General features: G+C 38.4%; 2 long non-coding RNA genes across 3 annotated transcripts in view; one reads left to right on the forward strand and one right to left on the reverse strand.

Annotated features, from left to right (window-relative positions):
• The window catches only part of LOC138143580 (uncharacterized), a 186,213-nt gene that overhangs the window by 133,719 nt on the left and 25,060 nt on the right, over nt 1-27,434 (forward strand). The window lies entirely within an intron of this gene.
• LOC138143579 (uncharacterized) overlaps nt 24,594-27,434 on the reverse strand; it is a 35,478-nt gene continuing 32,637 nt past the window's right edge. Inside the window, exons 4-5 of one of the 2 annotated variants that reach the window (XR_011163732.1) lie at nt 25,690-25,752; nt 24,594-25,250 (exon numbers count right to left, since the gene is read on the reverse strand). This is a non-coding gene — a long non-coding RNA (uncharacterized lncRNA). Of the gene's footprint in view, nt 25,753-27,434 lie in introns of both variants that reach the window. The other variant, XR_011163731.1, reaches the window with a different exon arrangement.

A 27,434-nucleotide genomic window follows, 5' to 3' on the forward strand; every position in this document is an offset into this window, starting at 1 on the left:
CTCCTCTCCTCTCCTCTCCTCTCCTCTCCTCTCCTCTCCTCTCTCCCACCCTGCTACCCCAGGAGTTATTTGTAGAATGGCTCTTTTGTGTTTGGTAGCTGTGACCATCATTCAGAGTATGACCTGAGGGAATTCCTACTAATCACAGTCATCTGGAAGTTCCTTTATCTACCTATATGTTTGGTGAGTATATTATCTTGTTTTGACCCAGAGAAAGTAAAATTCCTCCTATTGTGTGTCCATTGATTTGTGTTCATTGATGGGCAAGGGAAAAAACCTGGAGACATGATGGAGCTCACCAAGAACCCTAGTTATGAGGTAGTGAGCTAGTGACTGTTATGGGATACTATATTTCTGACATTCCCCTTCAACATTCATTTGTGATTGGCGCTGTGTCATATATTATTACATGAATCATGAATTTCTCTGTGAAATAGTCCAGAACCCTTTTAAAAATATGGCGACATCTTAAAGAACTGCAAGATACAATTGCCAAGCTACTATGAGTAAACTTTGAAAGATTGCAGGGAATAGAATCAGGTCCATGAGTAGCTTCTGCATTTTCAATTTAGGTGAACTAGGGAGACCCAGTCTTAAAAAAAAAATGGAAAAAAAGAAGACTGCAGTTTATCACCAATATCTGTTGCAGAAGACAACATGGCAGAAAAATCCTACAAAGATTCAGTTAGACCCCTTAAACTAAATCAATATCTATTAGGTTTGATGACTTCCTTACAAAAGTGGGCATAGTACAGGACAGTAAAAATATATATTTCAGGATTAAGAAATGGGAGTGATCAAAAGGTAAACAAATCTTGTACCTCTATATCATGCAAACTTTCTTTAAGAGTCAGGAGATGCTAGATAAGATAAGCACCAAAACTCACCTCACAGAAAATGAATTTATGTCAACAGATTCTGTTAATAGAAATGATTAGATACTGATATGGAAGCCACATTCCAATCAACTGTCTGTGAACAGTATGATCACTGACTTGTTAGAGCAAAGATCAAAATCAAGTATTGTTCATTCATTTCAGCTGTGTCTGACTCTTCGTGACCCCATCCGGGGTTTTCTTGGCAAAGACATTGGAGCCATTTGCCATTTCCTTCTCCTCATTTTACAGATAAGAAACTGAGGCAAATAGAGTTAAATGACTTGCCCAGAGTCACACAGCCAGTAAGTTTCTGAGACCAGATTTGAACTCAAGATGAGTCTTCTTGACTCCAGGCCCAGCACTCTATTCATTTTGCCACCAATACTAAATTGGAAAAATATAAATTAGAATATATGAATGCAATTTTATAGGTTCCAGTCTGACATTTAAGCAAGTTTTTGATGCAAAAAAAGGGAAACCAATAAAGAAACAGACATATGTCAACATATTTAAATGAGCATTTCCTAAGTAAGTTTAGTTAATGTGATCAGCACTGACATATTTTTTTTTTCCCGGCTCTGCTCCTGACTCTCCAACCTCTTCTACCTTTGTGCCAACAGTCTTTTCACACTGAAGATGCCTCTGCCTCTGTGCCCCTTCCTCTGATTGGTGAATTACTGCCCAATTGAGGGCCCTTCATTCTTCCTTTTCTTCTGGATCTGCTCCTGACTTTACCGGCTTTTCTGCTTTGCCTTGTATGGGTACCCCCTGCCCCACATCCTCTCTCATGTTTTCCATTTCTCTTTTAAGTTTTGTCTTTCCAATTAGAATATGTATAAGCTCCTTGAGGGTAGCAACGGACAGATATACCTAGGAAGCAAATGAAGTGCTTCAGGTTATGGGCCTAGTGCCATATGCAAAGGGATGACATCCTGATCACTTCATGTTGCTTTTTTTTTTTTTGGTTCATTACAAATCTTCTGGGGAAAAAAATAAAGGCCAAGTTGCTTTTCTTAAAAAATAAATGGTGGATAATGAAAAGACAGAAAAATTGAAAAGATCTATAAAAATCTGTAAAGATTTCTATGATAAACTTTCTCCATCCATGAGAGTGGGGCCAGCACATGTGAACTCTTAACACCCAAGTACCAGATGTGTCTCATGAAGAAAGAATATAAAGATGAGAAGAATAGCTGGACCAGATTGCGTGGATGCAGAAGAGATTTGTGCTGGAGAGACATAATTTTGAGGCAATTTCAAAGGATCAATTTTCAGATATCTGAAAGATAAGATACCAAATGCTTGGGGAAAGTTACAGATTTTATTTTTACCAAAAAAAGTAAATGGAGAGAAACCTTACTTCACAGCCAGAAAACTGGCAAGGGTAGAAATAATTAATATTGGAAGGGCTACAAGAAGATAGGCACACTAATACACTGTTTTTAAAAAAATATTCAGGATTGTTAATATTTTATACATCACTCTGAAATTCAGACTCAACAAAACAATAAATCAAGTTCTGATATATGGTATTTGCTGATTTCTGAGGTATAAATGCTCACATTGAAATTTAATAATAAGCTCTTGCAAGCCATGTGAACTAGCTCCAGAACACCCATGGTGTTACATTTATTAGTTTTTTTTTTAAATTATTATTTATTTATAACAATTTTTCTTTTTAAATTTTGAGTTCCAAATTCCATTCCGCCCTCTCACCCCTTCTGCACTTTGGGAAGACAAACAACATTATATCAATTATACATGTGAAATGATGTAAAACATATTTCCATATTAGCCATATCACAAAAGAGCAACAAAAAAAGAAAACAAGAAAATTATACTTCAATTTGCACTCAGACTTCATCCATTCTCTCTCTGGAAGTGGATAACATTTTTTGATTTTGAGTCCTTTGGAATTATCTTGGATCACTGTATTGATCAGAGTAGCCAAGTCGTTCACAGTTGACCATCATTACAACACTGCTCATTTTGTGCAAAATGTCCTCCCACTTCTTTGCATTTCACTTTACATCAGTTCATATAGGTCTTGCCATGGTTTTCTGAAACCACCTTCCTTGTCATTTCTTATAGCACAAAAGTATTCCATCACAATCATATGAAACATCTTGTTCAGTCATTCTCTAATTGAAAAGCATTCCCTCAATTTTGAATTCTTTGCCACCACAAAAAGAGCTGCTACAAATATTTTTGTACATATAGGTCTATTTTCTTTTTATTTGATCTCTTTGGGGGTACAGACCTAGTAGTGATATGGCTGGATCAAAGGGTGTGCACAGTTTTGTAGCCCTTTGGGCATGGTTCCTGATCCAGAATGGTTGGACCTGTTCACTGCTCCACCAACAGTTTATTAATGTACTTTCTTTTTGAGGTCATCCCAATATAATCAACTTATACCTGTGTCCTCTGTCTACGTAGATTCCTTCTACATAATAATTATATTAATATTTATAATTATTAATATAATTATTAATTATAAAGCCCTAATAATTATTAAGCTTTTAGGAGTTACATGTATCATTTTTGTTGCTCAATTTTTTAGTCATGTTCAATTACACCATGCAATGCTCTGCTGTCCTCCATTATCTCCTGAAGTCTATACAAGCTCATGTTCATTGCTTCCATGACACTATCCACCCATCTCATTCTTTTCTGTCTCTTTCACCTTTTTCATTCAATCTTTCCTAACATTGGGGTCTTTTCCAATAAGTCCCATTTTCTTATTGTATTACCAGAGTATTTAAGCTTCAGTTTCAGGATATGACCTTTTAATAAATAGTCTGAATTAATTTCTTTAGGTATTGACTGATCTGATCTTGCTGTCTAAGGGACTCTCAAAAGTCTTCTCCAACACCACAACTTGAAAATGTCAAAAGCACTCAGGTTTTCTCATAGTGCAACTCTCAGAACCATGTATAGTTACAAGAAAAACCATAGCTTTGACTATATGAAGCTTTGTCAGAAGGGTGATGTCTCTGCTTTTTAGTTTGTTATCCAGATTTGCTGTAGCTTTCCTTCTAGGGAGCAAGTGTCTTTTAATTTCATGGCTGCAGTCACCATCTACATGATCCTTGAGCCAAAAAATATAAAATATTTCATTTCTTCTCCCTCTATTTGCTAGGAAGTAATGGGACAGGTTGCCATGATCTTATTATTATTATTTTTAATATTAAGCTTCAAGCCAGCTTTTACATTTTTTTTCACCCTAATCAAGAGGTTTCTTAATTCTTTACTTTCTGCCATCAGGGTGGTATCATCTGCATATCTGAAGTTGTTGACATTTCTCCTGGCCACCTTAATTCTGGTCTTTGATTCATACAAATTCATCCATTTCACATGATGTATTCTTCATGTCAATTAAATAAATAAGGTGACAATATACAGTCTTGTACTCCTTTTCCAATCTTAAACCAATCAATTGTTTCATGTTTGGTTCTGACTGTTGCTTCTTGATCCACATACAAATTCCTCAGGCAACAAGTAAGATGATCTGGTGTTCTCATCTCATTGAGGGCTTGCCACGTTTTGTCATGATTTACACAGTTAAAAGCTTTAATGTTGTCAATGAAGGAGAAGTGGATTTTTTTTGGAATTTCCTTATTTTCTCCACAATCCAGTGAATGTTGGCAATTTGATCTCTAGTTTCTTTGCCTCTTCAAAAACCAGTCTGCTCTTTGGTAGTTCTATTTTCTATTATTATTATTTTGTGCTTTTTCTGGAGGCAGATGGGGCTAAGTGACTTGACCAAGGACACATGGCTAGTTTTATTTTTTTGTGTGTTAAGTGTCTGAGGCTGGATTTGAACTCAGGTCCTCCTCCTGACTCCAGGGCCGGTGCTCTATTCACTGCGCCACCTAGCTGCCCCTCTTTGGTAGTTCTTAGCTCACATATTGCTGAATCCTAGCTTGCAGAATCTTAAGCATAGCCCTACTCGTGTGTGAAATTAGTGCAATTGTTTGGTATTTTAGACATTCTTTGGCATTGGCCGTCTTTAGATTGGGACATAAATCCAGTGGCCACTGCTGAATTTTCCAAATTTGCTGACATATTGAGTACAGAACTTTAAGAGCATCATCTTTTAGAATTTTAAGTAGCTCAGCTGGAATTTCATCACCTTCACAAGCCTTATTGTTATCAATGGTCCACTTGATTTTATTCTCTAGGACAGAAGTAAGGAACCTGTGATCTTGAGGTCACATGTGGCCCTCTAGGTCCTCCAGTGTGGTATTTTGACTAAATCCAGACTTCACAGAAAAGTTTGTTTGTGGATTCAAAAGGTCACATTTGAGGACCTAGAGGGCCATATGTGACCTTGAGGCCACAGGTTCCCAACTTCTGCTCTATGATGTCTGGTTATGGATCCATAACCATATCATTGTGGTTATTGGTGATTTTAAGAACTTTATTTTATAGTTCTATGTATTCTTGCCACTCTTTTTTTTTTTTTTAAAGCAATCGGTGTTAAGTAACTTGCTCAAGGTTACATGGCCAGTTATTTCTGGGTGTGGTGCTGAGTGTCTGAGCCCGGGGTTCGATCTCCAGGTCGTCCCAACACTGGAGCCGGTGCTCTTTCTCGCTGAGCCACCTGGCCGCCCCTTTGCCACCCCTTCTTAATCTCTTCTGCTTCTGTTTCATCATCCCACATAAGAATGTAAACAATTTAACTTTATTGAATCCCTTATGATTACTTTTTCATGTTTATCTTTTCATTCTTCTCTTGAGTCTCCTGTTTGAATGTCAAATTTTCTATTTAGCTCTGGTCATCAGGAATGCTTGGAAGTTGTCTATTTCACTGAATATTCATTTCCCCCTGAAGGATTATACAGTTTTGTTGGGTAGGTTATTTTTGATTGTAATCCTGGCTCCATTGTTTTCTGGAATATTGTATTCCAAGCTCTCTACTCTTTAATGTGGCAGCTACTAAATCTTGTGTGATCCTGTGACTCCACAGTTTGCATTGTTTCTTTCTACCTGCTTGCAATATTTTTTACTTGAATTGGGAGCTCTGGAATTTATCTATAATATTCCTGGGAATTTTCATTTTGGAATCTCTTTCAGGAAGTGATCAGAGGATTCTTCTAATTTCTATTTATCCTCTGAATCTAAGACATCAGGGTAGTTTCCCTTGATAATTTCTTGAAATATGTGTAGCTTCTTTTTTTAATCATGCATTTCAGGTAGTTCAATAACTCTTAAATTATTTCTCCTCAATCTATTTTCCAAGTCAGTTGTTTTTCCAATGAGGCATTTTGCAGTTTTCCTATTTTTAAAAAAATTCTTTTGACTTTATTTTTTTCTTGAAGTCTCATGGAGTTATTAGCCTCCATTTGCCCAGTTCTAATTTTTAATAAATTATTTTCTTCAGTGAGGTTTTGTACCTATTTTTCCATTTGGCCAATTCTGTTTTAAAGGAGTTCTTTAATGAATCATTGTTCCTCTTTTACCGTGAGGCTAGTTTTTTTTTTTTTTAAAGGTGTTACTGTCTTCATTTTTTGTGTGCCTCTTTTATCAAACTGTGAATTCTCTTTTTATAATTTTCTTGCATCATTCTCATTTGTTTTCTCAGTTTTTCCTCTACTACTCTTATTTCTTTTAAAAAAATTTCTAGGAATACTTTCTGGCCTTGGATCCAATTAGCATTTTTTTGAGGCTTGTCTTTTAGTTATTTTTAAGTTATTTTTAGTTTATTTTTAGTTATTATTATCTTCTAAGTTTATGTCTTGTTCTTCCCTGACACCATAGTAGCTTTTAATGATCAAGTTCTTTTTTGTTGTTGTTTGCTCATTTTCCCAGTTTGAACTTAAAGTTGGACTCTGCTCACCTTGGGATTGGGTGGCACTGTGTCAAGCTTCAGGTCTTTTTGTGCTGCTGTTTTCAAACCTAGTTCTGGGGGTCTGCAAGTTTTTGGGGCTTCCAATGTAGTGCTTTTCTGGGAGGGGTGTGGTTGCTGCTCTCTTGGTCTGTGTTCTGGCCTTTGCCTAGAAAGGGCCCTTGCTCCCCTGCAGGTATAAATGCTAGCAGTTCTCCTGGCCCTGAAACTGTGACAAGGGCCCCTTGTTCCTTTGTGAACAATCATAAGTGCTCCTTTCCATCTTGTAACTGTGACCTAGTACCGTCTATGGACAATAGGGCTGCCAATCAGCACCAGCTGCACTCAATGCCAGCAATGGATGCCTTAGTTCTGACCGCTTGTCCTACCCCCTTATTATCTCTGGGCAGTTCCCAAAGCTGCTGCTGCTGCTGCTGTCTTTGTGGCTACCTCCAGGGCCCACTGATGGTACTCTTGTACTTCGGGCTTCTGTCTACTCTGGTGTTACAGACCTCTCCTGCAGACCTCCTAAATTGTTTTAGACTGCATATATGTCCCCCTTTGACCTTTCATTGACTCTGCCACTCCAAAATTTGACTTGAGGCATTATCTGAAAGGTTTTTGGAGGGGAATGTTGGGAGAGTTCAGTTGGGTCCTGGCCTAAACTCTTCCATCTTGGCTCTGCCCCACTAATACACTGTTGGTCATACTATAAATTGGTTCAACCAGTCTGGAAAACAATTTAGAATAATGTTTTTTAAAATGACAAAAATATCCATATTCTTTGACCTAGAGATCCCATTGCTAGACATATTGGCAATTTTTTGTGGTATCAAAGAACTGGGAACAAAGTAAGCATCCATCTATCGTGGGGTGCCTAGAGAAAGTATAGTACATTAATGTAGTGAAATATTACTATTATTGTGCTTTAAGAAATACAAATATAAAGAATTCAGAACAGTATGTAGATACACAAACTGATGCAGAAAGACAATATAAATAGTGACTACAACAACTTAAATGGAGAGAATCCTACTTCCAAACCCTGCCCCCAACAAATTAGATGCTATGTTATAACAATCAATCTTGACTCCAGTGAAGAGATGAAAAACTATTCTTCTCTCCCTTCAAAGCAGAGGTTGGAGTACTATAAAAGTGAATATTGCATGTGTTATCAGAGATGGTGATTCTATTGGTTAATTTTGCTAAACTGTAGTCTTTTTTTCCCTTTCTTTAAAAATATTTGTCAGAAGGGATAGTTCACTGGGTAAGGGAGGAAGGAAGAGATGGATGTATTTAAAAATGAAGATAATGTAAAATCAAAATGTATCAATAAAAATAAGAAAAAGTTTTAAAAAGTTAATTGAGAAAACAATAGTAACTAATGAAGCATACATTTAATTCCCCATCTCTAGAAAATCTTTATGAGAATAATTGACAGACGTATTAAGAGTATTCTTGATAAAGGTTTAATAAAGTTGAGAAATATCTTTCTCCATATACAATTGCTTATAACTTTCCATATGTTGAAACCCCCAATCTCCTAGGAGTAATTCAATATTGAAGCTATTGGCTATACAATTTAGTTAACATTTATGTAGCATTTTAAAGTTTACAAAGTGCTTTATGTACTTTGTTTCATTTGATCTTCACAATAATTCTGTGAGATAGGTTCTATTATTGTTCCCATTTTACAGATGAAAAAACTGAGTCTGAATAAGGTTAAATGACTTTCCTAGGACCACATAGCTAGTGACAGGAATCAGACCTTCCTGGACTACACATACAGCTCTCTATCTGACATGCCATCTACTTGCTTCAATATAATAGACAATAATAAATAGATAAATAATTATCTACAACATTTTAGCTGTGTGAAATATAAGAGCCAAAGTCACATCTAACCAATATTTATAACCACAGATAACTTCTTACTTTTGGAAACATAATTCCACTATCTAGTTTACATAAGATACAAAATAAAAGTCTCCCGAGAATGTTCTTTATCCTCTTCACAAGCTAAAGGTCAAAACAGTTCTATCAAGAAAGGAGGCCTCTTCATTTTCTAATTCTGTCTTTTCCAGCATCTATGACAGGAAAAATCTCTTCAGTTTCTCTCAAGCTATCATTCTCTTTTTCAAAGTCTTTTTCAAGTCGTTTCAAACTAACAGTTAAAAACAGTCATTTCCATAACATTCCATTTTGGCTCTTAAAGATATATTAACAGTATTTGTAGTCTCAATGGGGGAGATACTGTTTTCCTATTATGGCTGGAGAGAGTCTGAGAGAAAACAGAGAAAAGAAGATGAATATATAGTTTTTCTTTGTGAAATCATTGCAACCTTTATCAATCATTTGGATAAAGCCTTACATAATATGTTTATCAAACATACAGGTGGTATAAAGCTAAAAGGGATAGCTGGTATGTTGGAGGATTCAGCCAGATCTCAAATAGAAATCCACAAGTTAAAATATTGGGTATAATCTGATATGAATTAAAGAAAGGTAAATATGAATAGATATCTATATAAATATAAATAAATATTTATTTGGATGAAAATAGTCAACTTCTAAAATAAAGAACTTAAAGATGGTTTATAATTTGTCTGAAAAAAATTTGGGGATTTTAGTGAACCGCAAGATTAATGTAAGCAAACAGGTGATTAAAAAAATGCTCTTTGGCTGCATTGAGACACAGAGGCCAAGGCTAGGGAGGTAATGGTCCCATTGTATATTGCCTCGGTCAGACTCTATCTGAAGTATTGTGGACAGTTTTGGGTATCACATTTTTAAGAAGAACATGGATAAACTGGAGAGTGTTCAGACCAGGATGACTGGGATTATTAAAGGAATGTTTAGATTGGGGACAGTATTATGGGGAGATGATGGGTGATAATGGTTTTCAAAGACCTGAAGGGCTGTATCAAAGAAAAAAAAATAGAATTATTCTAGATAATCTAGGAGTAATTGGTAGATGTGGCAAAGCGGTAGGCCTAGGTTTACTGTAAGGATAAACTTTTTTTAAAAACAATTAGAGTTATCTTAAAGTGGAACAGGCTGCCTCAGAAAGCAGTTTCCCTGTTACTGAAAGTCTAATAAGAGAAGTTGGTTGAACTTAAGTATATTGTTTTCTTAGCCTCAGTTTCCTCATTTGAAAAATATGAATTGATAATATCCATAGTACCTATATTCAAAAGTTGTTATGAAGCCCCAAAGAGTAAATATATATATATATAAATGCTTTGCATGCTTTAAAATACTATATTAATGTCAGTTATTATTAATATTGTATTACATTACATCTTGGATTAGATAGCCTCTGAGGGTACTCTCAAGAATTCTCTGAATGGCATTTCAGAAGATCACATGGTTTATGGTCATAAAGTAGCTAGGGTAACAGGGATTACATTTGTACCATATTTTCAAGGGTAATTGAAGCCCTTCAGCTCAAGGATCAGAGCAGCACCCTCATGCTGCTCATGTTTGTTGTTGGAGATATTTGACCTTCCAATTTCTCTCAACCTTGATTGGTTCTGTCAGCTCTTCTCTCTCCTATTGGCTGCTGGGATTGGAAACAATCCCCCAAAGGACAGGGCAAGGTAAGGCAAAAATTCAAGACTAAACCCTTGGTCAGTCAATCCAGCAGAAAAAGCCTTTGGAAATGGGAGATGCCTATTACCACCTATGAGAGAATGTAAGGGTGAGAGGCAAGAGTCAAAAATAGCAACCCCAAGGAGATGAAAAGGCATGGCATAGCTCAGTTCTCAGCTTTAACTGTTGACACACACGTTCACATTGATGACTAGCTCCAAGGGTGGGAGCTTGCAGCATGAACAGGACTAGTATACCACACTGTTCCTTCTAGGTTTGGCACCCTGTGGTTTCCTGCCTCATCAAATGGCCGTTGCATGCCGGTGATGATTCATGACATTTGGAAAGTGTGGCTGTATGCGAAAAGCTAGGTGAAAAATTACACAGCCAAGGTCAGTGGAGGACAGGAAGGGGGCTGTAATGAGCAGTTCAGCTTTAGTTTGGAAAATGAGAGAGACAGAGAGACAGAAAGATGTGGAGAGAGAGACAGAGAGAAACAGACACAGAAACAGATACAGAGAGATGGAGAGAGAGATGCAGAGATAGAGAAAGACAGAGACAAAGATACAGAAAGAGATGGAGAGAGACAAAGAGATACAGATATATATATATGTGTGTGTGTGTGTGTGTGTGTGTGTGTGTGTGTGTGTGTATGTGTATGTATATATTCACATATGGGGGGAGAGACAAACTAGACACCGTTTAATGGGGGCATATGTGTGACTTTAATATAAGACCTTCTTGTAAGAGGCTACAGGTCTTGGCCAGAAGTGCTAAGAGAATGTTAGAAGTAGTGGGTGACTCAGTGAATGTCCATCTTCCTCTCTGACTCAGAACCAGTCCACTTTCTCAGGGCGTTGCCAGAGAACACTTTGTGGCTGTCGCTGTCATCTATTGACTTTGATGTAAAACCTAAGATCCTGACCCTTTGTGACTACTGGACCTTGTGTGACCCCTTTTGAATGAGTAAGGGGATTAACCTTGGTTTTGTGGCCTAATTCCAAGTTGAGCAATTACATTTGACCTAAGGTCTTCCTGTAGTTTCAATTAAGTAGTCTATGTCTGTGCACACGTCGAAGAGGAGAACTGATGTAATTACTGGGGTCAGTGTTACTTGGTTGATCTTCCCATGGTTTCCTTTTTATTTTTTGTCACATGAGGGCAGAAGAGGGGGTAATAGCAGACATAAGTGTTCCCAGCAGCCAGTCCAAAGGATAAGATTGTTTGGGGATGGGGAATGGTGTAGGCTTTGTGCTAGTAAAGCCAGAGAATGTCAGGGAGGGACCATGAAATCATATCACTTCCATGTTGATGTCACACACATTCTAGATTCACTTATTGGGGTGCTAATTTATCTAAGCATTTATTACTGATTCATCACCTGAACGGTAATTGCACTAGGCAGCCTCAGAATGCATAACACAAAGCAAACCCTCACCAATTTCACCTAAAAGCAAAGATAAATCCTTCCTATCTTGGTTTCTCTTTATTCATCTAGCTTGAACCCCAGCTAGAGTCAGTAAATCTTGTAAAATATGAGTGTCCACCTCCAGAAACATCTGCATTTCAGTTGGGAAATAAGTAATTCCTATAACAACTGCTCTCCCCCCCCATTTTCCCCCATCCTTCCCCCCATTTTTCCCCCATCCACTAAATGATAGCGTCTCTGTAACACTGAATTAGCAAAAGACCTAAGTCTGAAAGCAGTTAAACTTGACCTAAAACACACACACACACACACACACACACACACACACACACACACATTCTCTCTGTCTGTCTCTGTTTCTCTGTGTCTCTGTCTTTCTGTGTCTGTTTATCTCTCTCTGTGTCTCTGTCTCTGTCTTTCTGTCTCTCTCCCTCTCTGTCTGTCTTCTCTCTCTCCTCTCTCTTTCTCTCTGTCTGTCTCTCTTCTGTCTTTTCTCTCTCTCTCTCTCCCTCCCTCCTTCCCTCTTTCTCCCTCCTTCTCTCTCTCTCTCTCTCTCTCTCTCTGTTTCTGTCTATCTGTCTCTCTTCTGTCTCTGTCTGTCTGTCTGTCTCTGTCTCTCTGCCTCTCTCTTACTCACACATACTCTCACACACCCAGCAACCAAGAACCGGGCTGCAGGCACAGAAGCATTTTAATTAAAAATAGAAATGTGACCGACAGCCCCAGTATTTTCCCTCAGCTATAAAACAGAGTTGGGCTGAATGATCTCAGAGATTCCTTCCAGCTCTTGATAATTGATGAGCGTCTACTTCTTCAGTTCATTGGTTCTCACTGTTATCTGAATCATCCCTAAGGAAATGATATGACATAAGAAGAGCTAGTTAGAAATTTGGAGGGCTGGTAAAATTTTTCTGTGGGCCTAAAGACTTTGAACCCACCTACAAATCTGCTACAGAGATCACTTGGCTGAAAGTACCATTGACATTATGAACAACACTTATATTTAGCTTTCTATAAAAGTCACCCTGGTCATCCTTTCCCTTCTTCCCTTCCATCCCCAAGTGAAGAGTGAGGCAACCAATCTGTCAGTTTTGGTCAGGACAGTCAGCCTGAGTTCTCCTGGCTGGTGGAGAGTGGGGTGGGAGGAGTGTATCATTTCTTTGCTGACAGGTTCTTCTCACAGGCCCATAATCAATTTATTTCTGTTTTCCAAGAGTTGTGCATCCTGAACTAGGGCCTCAAATAGGCAAGATGTTTGCTAGGAGCCTTTCCCACTGCAGAGTCCATATTTTCATTCACTAAAAATCCCAAGGCAGACATGGGAAAATGAGTGATTCCTTAATAACAGTGCCTTGAAGAATATAAGAGATGAATGAAATTCAGGCCTTCACTGGAACGACTGGAAGTTCCTTGAAAGTAGGGGATAATTGCATTCTTTGTAATTTGTGTCTTTAACTCTTAGCCCCGTAGGTGCTGACACATAATCAGCATTTAGCAAATGCTTATTGATTGATTGATTTCTTTCCCTCTTCTCTAGGGAGGGGGAATTAGAATTAGGTTTAGGAGGATTAACAAAGAGATCACTGTATGAGGAATGGTGAAAAATCAAAACCCAAGAACATTTCAAAAACAATCCCCTTTGGACGGGGTCAAGGCAGTACCCTTGAGAGGTATACCAGAGAGCAGAAAAAATGTTCAAGGACAAGACATGCTGGTGAAGTGATGTTTGTACTTGATGAAGAGGGTCCTGGAAAAAAATAAAAAAAAAAAGAGTGACCACATGGAGTAAATCCATTGGTGTGTGTGTGTGTGTGTACTGTGTTGTTGCAATTCAGGAACTAACATTTCACTAGAGTTCCAGCCTAGCCTGAAAGAGATACCAGACAGGAACTGGTTCAAAGTTTGTGCACAGCTGCTGAGGTCAGATGACTCTGTCAGCTGAATTTACTCCCTTACCAGCTATGATTTATCATTGGGGAACCTCTGACCTTTATTTAGTCACAAAAATACCAGTTTTGAAATCTCTTTGAAGATTGATTAAGTAAACACTAACGGTAGAGATAATAATAATTGGGTGACGTTGTTTGGGTTATTTGTAGCTTGTAGAAGAATGCTCTGATTATAAAGCTGACAGACAAATGGCCTCTCTGTTCCTCTAATTTATCTTCTTGGTGGTTTGGAACATGGGAGGTATTTTAAGGGGGCTTGAGTTTGTAGTGGGACATGGAGACTTTTGCTCTCATTCCATGTTTGAAGCTACCTCGCTGTAGGAAATCTGTGCAGTGACTTATGAGAGTGGCCAGGTGTCTTTATCTCCATAGCTCTGGTAGAATTTTTTTTAATATGTCTTTAAGGCCAGTTCTCTGAATCATGTCTTGCATGTTGGGTTGGTATGAGTATATGGAGACAGCTTTCTTTTTATATGGTGGTAATTTGGGGGATGGGAATAGAAAAAAAGCATTGCTTCTCTGCTTTTACTTTTGATCAATTGTATAAGATTTGGTATAACCAGGAGTATGTTTGGGCTTGACTTGACAATGAGTATCTTGGAAAAACAAATTTTTAAGAGTCACCTATGTGGCATCAATCTGTTGAGGTGCTTGGAATGGAAAGATGGTCCTCAGGACTTTCCTGAATACCACTAATCTACCACCTCAATCTGAGACTCTGCTCCTGGGTCCTCCAATTTCTTTAGCTTGCTTGGAATTATACCTGAACTCCACTTTTGGGCCATCTCTTCACTCTACTGCCTATACTTTGGCCAACATCTTTATTCCCAGTCTCTCTCCCTAAATGGTCTCTAGGTCTCTAATCCTTAATCTTAGACTCTTGCTCAAGTTTATGAGTTTTAGCTTTATTTTGTTGGGAACCAAATATCCATGCCATTTCCTGGACATTTTCACAGTATGCAACTGTATGTACTACCCTTTTTCCTACCCTGCTACCTTTTTCCTACTGCACTCCCCACCTCACCCCCAATCTTAGCTTTCCAGCACCAACTCTTTCTGTATTTTCTTATTATTAGAATGCAAGCTCCTGGAGGGAATGGGCTGTATTATTTGCTTGTGTTTGTATCCCCAGCACTTGGCACAGTCCTGGCACATAGTAAGCACTTAATAAATGCTTGCTCATTCACTCCATCCCTCCATTCCTCCATCTATTCATCCATCCATCCATCCATTCATCCATCCATCCATTTATCTATCTATCTTTCTATATTATCCCTTTAAGAAAGTGTGAGAGCTGGTAGTTTGCAGAGGCTACTGAATCTTGGGTTAGTAATTCTTCTGTATCTAGGAGGTAGAATATTCTATCCTCCATGGATATGAGAAATATCTTTGACATTCATTTGTTCAACCAATATTAGTTGAACAACTTCTTTCTGTAAGGCATTACTTTGAGGCTTTGGGAGACATGAAACCGGGGCTTGAAATGAGGAAAGAAAGGAGCAGGAATGGTTCCCCTTCTTACTCAGTTCCTCCCCAACATAAGGGTAAACAAAAAGGGAAATGAAACGAAGAATGCCGATTAGTCATCTTCCTCTTTCAAATTCCTAACAAATTGAGCTCTCCCCATATCTCCTATCACTGGAAGTATTAAAGTGGAGATTGGATGGCTGCTTTGGGGGATGTTGTAGGAGAAATTCTTGTTTCACAAAGGGAATTTAAATCTCAATCTGCTTCTCATAGGGAATGTCTAAATCATAGATTTAGAGCTGAAAGGGACCATAGAGGCCACCTAGGTCAACTCCTTCATTTTACAGATGAGGAAATTGGGTCCCAGATGTGTTAAATGACTTGCCTAACATCACATACATAGTAAGTGACTATGGTAGGATTTGAAATGAGATCCTGAAGTCCTTTCCAATATTAAGATTCTATGATTCTATGGGAATACAGACTCTACAGGGAATTCCAAGGTGAAGAAATACCCTCTACCAATGCAGGTCAGTACTTCTCTGCCACTTAGACTTTGAAAGTTGGCAAATTGCCAAGAACAACTTGCCTAGAGTCACCTAGACTTTTCTGGCTTCCAGTCATCTTTCTATTCACTTTACAACATTGCCTATAATAACTTCATCATTAGTAGAATTAAAGTCAAGTCCTCCAGTATAAAACCTGAAATCCTTTCCTGTAGGATTCTCTATCCTTCACCTCTAGTCTTCACTTAGCATGAATGTGTGAATACATGCCTTAGCCATGTAGTCCCCAAATAAGGTATGGTAGAGACCTCTGAGAAGAGTTAGAAGCCACCATGGACAAATTGCAGTTGTGTGACTGGTCTAGCATATGTCCCTAAGTGTTCTTCCCATCCCCAGCTGTATGAAGTTGTTGTTGGGAAAGGCCCCTATAAAACCTCTTGAGATTTCCAACCATGACTTATCCTCATTGTCCTTTGTATTTGACAATGAGGTCAATGTCATTATTTCCATACCACTTTCACATGAAGACTGCCCTTTGGTTTGGTGCCAGTCTGCATTCCAGGACTTCTGTCTGGTTAGAGCAACATCTTTTTGTCTTCATAGACCACATATCCATGATATCATAGGGTAACATTAAAGTCTTTGTGTGGTCAATGAAAAAAGCCTTAAACCTAGAATAAGGAGCTGAATTCAAATCTTGGTTCTGCCATTCTATGATCTTTGGTAAATCACATCACTCTTTAGGACTCAGTTTCCTCATTTGCAAAACGAGGGATTTAGGTTAGAAGGTCTCTGAGGCTTCTTCTAGCTGTAAACCTAAGACACTATGAATGTGCTCAACATTAATCACAGGATCATGGATTTAGAACCTGAAGGGACTTAGAGGTCATCTAATCTAACCTCTCAAATTTATAGACAAGGAAACAGAGGTCCATGGATATAAAATGACTTGTCTAAGGTTGCACAGTGTGTGAATCAAGATTCAAGCCTAAATCCTATCAGTTCAAATCCATTTTTTTTCACTGCAGCATTATGGCAGTTCCATTGATCAATTATTCAAAAAGCATTTGTTAAGCACCTACTATGTGTCTGGCAGTGTGCTAGGTTCTTTGGGGGAACAAGTAAAGAGAGTGAAACAATCCCTCCTTACAAGAAGCTTATGTTTTTGCTGAATGCTTTTGTAAGGTCAGCTAATAAGAGTATGAGTCTTAGTCATTCTTTGACTTAACTCCTGTTATCTGCCATATTGGTCATAAAGATAATTTTAGTTGTATCACATTGTAGTTTAAAGATATAATATGATTACACAGTGTTGATCAGATTTCATATTACCTGGGCAAGGAAGGACTTTGTTCAGGCTCTTGCCAACATAATTGCAGTCAATTTTCTTGCCAGATCTGAGTATTACTACTATTTCATAGGGGATGGTGGTATCATCAAAGTACAGTGACATTTTCTTAGCCATCCAAGTACTAAACAAAAGCTTGGGGAAATCTCAGAGAGGAAATTTTCTTTCTTTAAAAATATTATGAGGTTTGCTGTCAGGCCTGGAAGCTAACCATTTTAAAATTTAAATTTTTTTGTTTTGCTTTTTGGAGGGGGGAAGGCAGGGCAATTGAGGTTAGGTGACTTGCCCAAGGTCACATGACTAGTAAATATTAAGTGTCTGAGGCTGGATTTGAACTCAGGTCTTCCTGACTCCAGGGCTGGTGCTATATTCACTGTGCCACTTAACCTCCCTGGAGCTAACCATTTTTAATGGCTCTGGCTGGTTGTCCCCAATCTGAAAGTTGTAAAATTCATATTGTTTCATCTTGGCCAGTATTCTGCATCTAATAGGATCCTAGCCAAAATGGGAGAAGGAGTTTTGAAAAGTTAATAGATGCCCATTGACTGGAAAATGACCATACAAATTGTGGCACACGAATGTGACAGAACATTACTCTGAGAATCAACAATATGAAGAATGTAGAGAAACATTAGAAGACTTATAAGAGAACTCATGTAAAACGAAGTTAAACAGAACCAGTATAACACTATACACAAGGACTACAATAATGTAAATGGAAAGAACAACAAGAAGCAAATTAAACACAAACTGTGTAATTATAACGATCAAATTTGGTTCTGAACAAGAGATGAAAAAGTGCATTTCCCTCCCTTCTCAGCAGAGGTGGGAATCCATATGTGTAGGATATTACATATACTGTCATTGGTTGTTTTTGTTAACCTGTTTTCTTTCCACACCCCTTTTAAATTTTTTTTGTAGAGGAGTGAGGAGCTATATTTGGAAATGAAAGTGATGTAAAAACAAAAGGTAGAAAAACAATTTTTTAAAAAGTTACTTACACATTGCAGCCTTGTCTCTAGAATTTATTCCTTGTCTGGAATGAATGTGGCACCACTTTCACTTTTGACCTGAGAGATTCTTATAAATCTGTAGGATAATAGTGGTCTGCAGGTTGAACCCTTGGCAAAATTGTCACTGGTCAAATTTATCTTTGACTCCTCCCAGTTTCTATTTTACTAGTTCTCCCTCTTTTCTTCTCCCTTTACACCCCTAGCACTTCCCTCATTTACCCCATCCTGGTCCTTAGGGCTTTGCTTTCAGCTCATTGTCAAGAATCCCTCTGAGATGTTACTGGATACAACTTCATAATAATTTCCCCAAGTATATTTTCTTTTTCCTTTTTTTTTTGGAGGGTGGAAGGTAAGGCAATTGGGGTTAAGTGACTTGCCTAAGGCTAGTGTGTCAAGTGTCTGGGGTCGAATTTGAACTCGGGTCCTCCTGACTCCAGGGCTGGTGCTCTATTCACTGTGCCACCTAGCTGTCCCCCTGCAAGGATATTTTCATTTTAATAAAGGACTCCTGAAGACCCCAAAACATGACAACTCAAATGAATCAATCTATAATGTTGGAATTTCAGTTGGCAGGGAAGATGTTTAGGACCAAGGGTCCCCTGCCTGGAACTGTTCATCTCACAACAGGTTGGCATACCCTATTCCACCTACTTGTAAAGCCTTATGGTCAGTAAAACTCTAGACATCTTCAGTTGTGGCATCCCTGGGTTTGTGTATGTTTTATTGGATTAATCTAATATGATATAGGTATCTATTAACCTTCTTTTGTTAGGAATATAGATTTAGAGTAAGAAGAGGTTTTTCAAGTTATTTAATCTGTTCAACTCACTTTACAGATCAAGAAACTGGATTGCCCAAGGTCACACAGCTAGTAAGCAGAATCATCCTCAACTCCTTCCCATGATGCTATCTCTCTGTCTTTGCAAAGGCTGTTCCCCATGCCTTGTTGCACTCTCTCCTCCCTTCTGTGGTTTAGAGTTTCTTTCTCCCTTCAAAGCTCAGTTCAAGTACCACATCCTAGAAAAAGGACTTTTCCTCCTACCCCAGTAACTAGTATTCCCTTGAAATTACCTTGTATATATTTTATATTCACTTTTATGTGTAAAGGTTGTTTTCCTTTATAGAATGTAATCTCCTTGAGGGAAGAAACTAACTTTTTCTTTGTCTCCCTAGCACCTAGCACAGTTCCTGGAACACGGTAGATGTTTAATAAATGTGTTTATTGAGTGATCAATAGCTTAACTGAATTGCAAGTAAAAAAGCAGCCAGTTCTTTGTCTTTTCAATCCTCTGTCCACTCTCTTCATGCTTCTCATTATGCTGATGATTTCCATTCCACAAACTTTGTACATCCAGAGAATTGAATAGAGACCACAAACTATCTGCATGTTCTTCAATAGGCTAATGACTTCCAGTCACCACTGACCAATAAGAATTCAAACCAGTGACCCTTGGATAATAGGCTCTTTTTTTTTTTTTTTTTTGCATGACTCATCCTCTGAGACAACCCAACCACTTGCTGGGTGTTGTTAAGTGCCTGGTTCCTGTAAATATTGACAGAAACCATCCCAAGAACTATCAGGCAATGATTTGAAAAGAAATGTGTATGAATATGACTAGTGATTAGGTAATGCTCCTTGCTTGCTAAGATTTGACCAGTGATAAATTTCACTCCATTATCTCCTTAATAGGGGCTCATTAACTTGTGTATGACTCATAGTTCATGTATAGGACCTGATTCAGCAAGGAAAGTTTGGTTTGCTGCAACCCAGAACTTCATCCAAGGTCTTTTTAGTTTCTATGATACTAGCTTCCTAACATGTGTGACTTTGCAGACAAGGAAATGCTGAATAGGAGTTTAAATCACAAGGGGAGAAGGAGGACATAGAAGGGATAAAGGAATCCACAATCCTTTTCATTTTCTGCATGTCTAATAAATGCACAGGCACACACATGCCCAAATGTATATATCTACCACAGCCCATGTTCAGAAAGGGGTGGATATGGCTCATAAGTAATTTTCTCCTCAAATGTGAAGAAACATCCAGGGCCCTGCTTAAAACCATTATTAGGATTATTGGCTCTGACTTCAGAGCCAGTTGAGGCAAACAAACCCCTGCCCAAATGGGGACTGGTTTTGATCTTTCTCTGCCTTCCTAAGTCATCAAAGCTAAATTCTCAAAGCCTAAGTGCTTCATCTGTACTGTCTAATGGTTTTCATTGTGTTGTTTATTGGGCTAATCTGGTTAACTTCAAATTTATATCATCAATGGGCCTCTTTCAAAGTGTGTCAACATTTTAGTTGGTTTTGAATGTTCCTCCAACGTCTGCCCACTCAATCAATCAGCAAACATTTATTAAATGCCTACCATGTGCTAGGCACTGTTCTGGGTGATAGAGATACACCAACAAAACTGAAACTATCTCTGCCCTCAAAGAGCTGATTTTCTAGAACATGCATGTCCTAAGTACATGCAAAATACACACAAAGTCATTTCGAGGGGATTGTACAACTGTGGTGATCAAGAAAACCTCATGTGGGAGGTTCTGATTAAGCTGAGCTTTGAAGGAAATTAGGCTTTCGAAGATGTAGAGATGAGACAGAAATGAATTTTAGACCTGGGGAATGGTCCAAACAAAGGCATGGAGATAGGACATTGCATGCCATGGGTGAGGAACAGCAAGAAGAGCTGGGTGGCTGGGATGTAGAATGGAATATACTAAGACTGGAAAAGTAGATTGGAGCTAGGTTGCAAAGGCTTTAAATATCAGACACAGGCATTTATTTTTGATCCTACAAGTAATAGGGAGCCACTGGAGTTTCTTGAGCATTGAAGTGACACAGTCTTACCTGTACTTTAAGACTATTAGGGCTAAAGGTCTGGTCAGCCCATTCAAACATGTACCTTTAGACAAGCTGACTTCTAAATAGGGGTCATTTTACATAATGTCATCTACATTAAGTTAGTTTATTGGCTAACTATAGACTTTGAATGTTTATTAAGGCATACTCATATACATATATATATTTCAATTCACTTCAACATTAATTAGCTTTGTTTTCATTTTTGTATTTGTATCCCTAGCACTTAACACAGCACTGGTACACAGTAAGCATCTAACAATTGCTTTTCCATCCATCCATCCATCCATCCATCCATCCATCCATCCATCCATCCATCCTTCCATTCCTCTTAGCCTTGGGACTTCCTGCTATTTTGTGTTGATTGTCTTAGCTGACTGTAGTGGTGCCTCAACTAAGCATTAAAAATGCCTCATTCTGCTTGAATCATGTACAAACTTTCTAGTCACTGTACCTCAGTTGATAAGAGAGAATCCAACAGATTGCCTGAGAGAGTTGAAGCCCAGCAGATGGTAGCAGAGAACAGCTCAGTGACCATGAAACAAGTGGAGATCCTCATTAGAAACAATGATACAAAGAGCAGAGGCATGCATAGTAGCCAGTATGAATCAGAGATGACATACCTAGGGGACACTCATACCTCTGTTGTGGTTGTGAATTATCCTAGCCATACCATACAGTGTGTGTGTGTGTGTGTGTGTGTGTGTGTGTGTGAGATCTCCATATATACCCTGTGTGTGTGATCTCCATATATACCCTGACAAGTAAGTTCCTTCAAATGAACTATCTACTCTCTATTTAGCTTGCATGTAAATATTCATTTATATGTTGTATGTTCATTAGAATGTAAGTTTCTTGAGAGGAGGGGCTGTTTTCACCATCCTTTCTATCCCCAGTGCTTAGCATAATGCCTGATGCATAGTAAGCCTTAATAAAAGCTTGTTGATTGATTGACTCATATGATTCAATTCAATAAGCGTTTAATAAGTTTCTAATAAGTATCAGGCATTGTGTTAGATGCTGGGGATACAAAGACAAAAATTAATTAGTCTGTGCCCTCAAGGGACTTATAGTCTACTGTGTGCTACTGTACACGGAGAAGTAAAAATAAAACATGTGCAAAAGAAAATTGTGTGTGTGTGTGTGTGTGTGTGTGTGTAGGAACCCTAACAACTAGGGGAATCAGCAAAGATCTCTTGCTGGATATAGCATTTCAGCTAAGTCTTGAAGGGAAATGGGGGTTCCAGGAGGCCAAAGCAAAGTGAGAGAATCTTTCAGGCATGGGGCACAGCCTGTGCAAAGGTGTGGAGATGGGAGATGAGAGATAGAGTGATGTGCATGGAGAGTATTTTTTTCTCTGGAACATATTGTGAATGAGGGGGAAATTATATGTAATCAGACTAGAAAGATAAGTTGGAACCAGTGTCTACTAGGTGAAAAGCATTATGCTTCAACTCCTATTACATTTATTTTCTTTACCATTTGGTATGTATATGTATTCCTTGTATTCACTCTCCTTTCAAATACAGAGTTAGGAAGACCTGTGCTAAAGACCACCTCTGACACACACTGGTTGTGAGGCTCTAGGAAAGTCACTTAACTTCTCACTTCCCCAGGTGACTTTCTAAGATAATAAGGTGACACTATGTATTATCTAAGGAAATTTCTTCACTGGGACTTCCCTATAGCTATGAAATCACAGGTCTGGTCCATATGCCTCATTTTCCCAACTCTCTGCTCTTTGAAAGGGAGTATCTCACACTTTCTTCTGTTTTACTGTGCTGCATACCTTGCAGGCCTAATACGTTTTTATTAATTATATGTAATCAACATGTTACATGTGGTATTCATTACTTTGATGCCTCAGTGGTGTGGAAATAGCAATGGATTCGTGAAGCAATGCTAGTGGAAGCATGAAATGCTTTGTTTATGAACCTGGAGATGTATTCTGTCTTGTTGTCCAAGGAACAGCCTAGATAAGTTTGGATACCTGCTATTATTTAGTTAGCTATTTACCCTATATATGAATCCATCCATCCATCCGTCTATCCATCTATCCATTCATCTATCTATCTATCTATCTATCTATCTATCTATCTATCTATCTATCTATCTATCTATCAATCTATCTATCTAATCTGTCTATCTTATATGTATCATCTGTTTCCCACATCACAGTAAAAGAAACACTCCCAAAATGGCTACTGAGGTATAGATGGGTGGCAAGCTGCATCAATTAAGGAAGGACCCCTCACCCATAAAATCACAGATCATTTGAGGGGTTTGAAATGTTTGTGTCTACCTCTCTGCTTAGGAAAGAGACAACCTTCTGGGTAAGGAGTAAACTAGGGCACCTGCCTTCATCTTTGCCTTCCCATACTAGCACAGACTGGTTTGTTTACTGTTAGCTGCACAACGATTTGCAAATCTCTTGCCTAACCACCTGGCAGTAGCTGAATGTTCTGTTTCCTTTGTCCAGGTAGATTACACACCTGCTGTGCTGTGGAGTGGTATTCTGGAACCTTTTGACATCTCTGATTTTAATGGAATGTTGATGGGTGGGAGCAGTCTAGTAAAATACGGGGAAATGGGATGAAGGGTTTTGGGGGAAAGTAGAGAAAAGGAAATTGAAAGGAAAGGTTATGAGGAAAATCTTGGAACTGATACACTTAACAGTCTCTTTTTTCATTTATTTCCCCGGTAATAGATTTTGGTGAAACAAATTAACTCTTAAAAGAAATTCTTTCCCTAGTCTTGCCTTTTTTTTTTTTTAGCAAGAAGTTGAAAAGGAGATTGAGATTTTGAAATTTCCCCATGTCATTACATTTTTGGGACCAGTTCTGTAATTCCATTGGTAGAGAGAACTCTCAGGAAGAAATGCCCTCTATCAATGCAAGGCAGCAGTCACTCTATAATTTGCAGTGTTAAAGAATGAGGCAGTATGTGGGGAATTTAGGACTTGAACCCAGGCCTTCCTGACTCTATTACTATGTTGTTTCATATCAGCTAATAGATGTATTAAAAAAAATATACCGTCAGTGTTGTTGCTTTAAGATGTTATGGTTGGAAGAAAGTACAGGACCTCAACAGAACTTAGGAGGCAGTTTGGGACAGTTAGGTGGTGTAGTAGAGCACTGACTCTGGAGTCAGGAGGACCTGAGTTCAAATTTGATCTTAGATCCTAACTATGTGACCCTGGGCGAGTCACTTAACCCTGATTGCCTTCTTCTCCTCCCCCCCCACCAAAATGGAGGCAATTTCTGACAGTTCTGCAGTGACAACAATGAATAAGGTAATAAGGTATGTTTCCTGAAAGGGAAAAATGAACTTGAAAGGAAGTATAAGTGTGACTGATGTTAGAAGGAGGACTTGTTTGTACCTTGTACACTGGAGAGGCTGTATAAGAACTGTTCATTCATGTGATAAATATGAGCCTCACTGTACTATCAAAGGCAAGAGAAGGGCCCTGGGGTAGCTTCCTGAGAAAGTCTGTTTGTGCAAACTAAAGGTGCCTATAGTACCTTTAACCTCTCAAAAGAATGCAAGTATGTTTTGGCTGTAAGCCTGGAAAGTGCCTGAAGAAGGCTAACATTAGTGATTTTTTAAAAGGTTTCTCCTTAGAACTTAAAAAAAAATGTGCATGTAGCTTGCTTATTCCAACTTCTTCTGTTTCATATCTCCCTTATAATGCCTTTTTTTTTTTTTTGCGGGGGGAGCAGAGCAAATTAGAAAAGAGTTAGAATTGTACAGTGACTCCTTTGCTCTCTCTGCCAGTGCCCAAGGATGTTGGTATCTCTCTTCAGAAACATTTCCCTTGTCTTCTGTACTGGAGGTGTGCTAATAAATGTTTAGCAACTGTTTTTTGATAAAAAAGTATGCATGACAATTTTAATTAATAATAATCTTCATTTTTAATATTTTCTCCATGTCTTTCTTAAATCTAGACAATCAACAAATTTGTTGTTGTAGTGTAGATGATTTGTAGTGTTTGCAAATTTCTAAGGTGTAAATGCTTACACTGAAAACAATTTTAAGCTTTATTTTATTTAAAAATCATAAATATTTTTTTAAATGAGCAAAATCCACCCTCCCACCCTCCTACCCCTTCTCTATCTTTGAGAAGAAAAGAAAAACAAAACCTGTTACAAATGTGTGTAGTCAAGCAAAGCAAAATCTCTCACTGGCAATATTACATTTTTTTTGTCTCTTTCTGTACTCTAGGTCCTTCACAGAAGTGGTCAGCTAGGTGGTGCAGTAGATAGAGTGCTGGGCCTGGAGTCAGAACGATTCCTCTTTGTAAGTTCAAATTTGGCCTCAGACACTGTGTGACCCTGGGCAAATCACTTAATCCTCTTTGCCTCAGTTTCCTGGCAAAATGAACTGGAGAAGGAAATGGCAAATCACTCTAAAGACTCTGCCAAGAAAACCCCAAATGGGGTCTGAAATGACTGAAAACGACTTAACAACAAAAAGCATGTTTCATTATTAGTCCTCTGGAATCTTGATTGGTTAGCATTCCTATTTCCTCTGAAGTTGTTTGTCTTTACCATATTCTTGTCTTTGCTAAGCTCACTCTGTATCAGTTCACACATGAGCTTCTCTGAACACCTCTCCATCATTTTAAAAAAAATCCATTTATTTTACTTTCCATTCTAGATTCTCTCACTCCCCTACCCCCTCCCCTATTCATTGAGAAGGCAAAACATTTAAAAGCCAATCACAAATATGGAGGGATGCTAAACAAATTTCTGCATTCCTTTCTTCATTTTTTTACAGAACAATAGTATCTCATCCCATTCATCCCACACTGGGAATTTACCAGTCAGTTCTTGTGAGCAGGTTTGAGCTGGCTCCAGCATCCATCTGTCTTGTCTGTATCCTTCTGGAATAATAAATCATCAGGATATTAATAGACCTATCTTTTTTGATATTAGTTACTTTAGCACAGGCATTGAGGATAAATGGGAAGAAGGCAGTGTGGTGTAGAAAGTGCACCACAGAAGAAGTCACAGCTCCCTTATATAAACTACCAAAGAAAAACTGAACAAGTCACAACCTCTCTGGACCATGGTTTCTTTATTCGTAAAATGTGAGGGTGAAAGTAAAGTGAAAGTAATGGGATTTGAGGTACTTTCTAGCTCTAAAGTTTCATGATCCTATCATGGACCTACCAGGTCCAGTGGAAAAAAGGCTGGACTATTCTGGCCCTATTATTACCTGTGTTACTTTGGGAAAGTCAGATAACTTTAATGAACCTTGGTTTCTACATCCTTGAAATGATGGACTAGAATATAATCACTAAGACAACCTCTGAGGTTCCTTCCCTCTTTAAATCTATGAGCCTATGATATATATATATATATATATATATAGCACAGACCACTACATGTTAAACACAAGGACCTTGGACAGATAAAGGCCAGCTTTGTAGACAGCAGCTGTGGATTTTCCTTGGTGTGACTACTTCTACCTTAAGCTTCCCAATCCCAATCTTCTCTTAGGTAGGATTTAAATTTCAAAAAGTCCATGAGAAATTTTTTTTTTATCTACTTTTAGTCACCTTATGTGAGATTATTTTTTATGTTAACTCACATTCCAAACTAAATTCTTTCCACATCCCCCCGCCCCAGTTTCCATCTTCTTCCTCAGTCTCACTATCTCTTTGCCCTAGTTTTGCTCTCTAAACCAGTATTTCTCAAACCAAACTATATCACATGCCAGTAAAATATCCAGATTATCTACTAGAGGATGTTCTGTACCCTCAGTCCTAAAGCTTTTTTGTAGTGTTTGGTCTTATATATGATACAGTACTGACTGTGGAGTCAGAGAATCTGAGTTCAAATCCTGCCCTTGATATTTACTATCTGTGAGATCTTGGGTAAACCAGTTATACTTCCTAGCCCTCAGTTTCCTCATCTAAAATATGAGATGTTAGACTAGATGATTTCTGAGGTCCCTTTTAGTCCTAGATATAAGACTTGATTTCTTTGCTGGGCCTGTTGTACAGGGGTTCTTATCTGGGCACAGTATGGACTAGATGCTCCCCCTGCCCCCCAGCCCCAGGTCCTTTCCACCATGCCTTGGAGTAGGTATCTTCACTTCCTTCTCTCTTCCCATTTCTTCCCTTTTGGCTTCCCTTGTATGTGCTGTCTTCCCCCATTAGAATGTATGCTCCTTGAGAGCAGGTGTTGTGTTTCTGCTTGTATTGATTTGTATTCCCAGTGCTTAGCAGAGTACCTTGCACACAGTAAGTGTTTACTAAATGTTTCTTGACTAGACTTGAGATTCTATGACTCTATGAAGTATGAAAAATGGTCAGAAGGTGGGGGAGTAGGAATACATTAAGTTATAAGGAGAGGAAAGAGTCTGTTTTTAAAAGATTATAAGTTTTGGTAGTAAATGTTTTGTGGACTGGTAAAAATTTGGGTGGAAATGTGCTTGAACAAAGATGGAAACTTAGATAACTGTGCTTAAGACTGACTCCCTCCCTCCTTTCCTTCCTTCCTTCCTTCCTTCTTTCCTTCCTTCCTTCCTTCCTTCCTTCCTTCCTTCCTTCCTTCCTTC

The sequence above is a fragment of the Petaurus breviceps genome, unplaced genomic scaffold, assembly GCF_028583685.1.
Source record: "Petaurus breviceps papuanus isolate PSGF00001 unplaced genomic scaffold, PetGlider_PUasm1.0 90650, whole genome shotgun sequence".
Classification (NCBI taxonomy): Eukaryota; Metazoa; Chordata; class Mammalia; order Diprotodontia; family Petauridae; genus Petaurus; species Petaurus breviceps.